The following is a 324-nucleotide window of genomic DNA, read 5'->3' on the forward strand; positions in this document are numbered from 1 at the left end:
GGACAGGTGGCGGCGGGCGGCGGCGGCGCGCGCCCACCCACAACGCGCGAGCGCGCGCGCACCGCCCGCCCGCCGCGGTTGACAACAAAGAGCGGTCCAGCGCCATGCAAATATTGTTCGGAGCCGCCGCGGGCCGGCCAGCCAATAGGGCGGGCGTTCGTTAGCGTGCTCCGGTGACGGTACGGGAACCTCTGCCTGCCGGCCAATAGAACGGCCGTCGGCTGCGTGCCGAGCGGGGGGCTGCTCGCCCCCGGGACGCGGGAGGTGCCGCGCTGCACCTGTGCCGGGTTCCCGGAGGGCGCCTTCATGCCCCGGGCGTTGCTC

Source organism: Centrocercus urophasianus, unplaced genomic scaffold, assembly GCF_019232065.1.
Source record: "Centrocercus urophasianus isolate 14NV4802_14NV808 unplaced genomic scaffold, USGS_Curo_1.0 seq_18, whole genome shotgun sequence".
In the NCBI taxonomy this organism is placed as follows: Eukaryota; Metazoa; Chordata; class Aves; order Galliformes; family Phasianidae; genus Centrocercus; species Centrocercus urophasianus.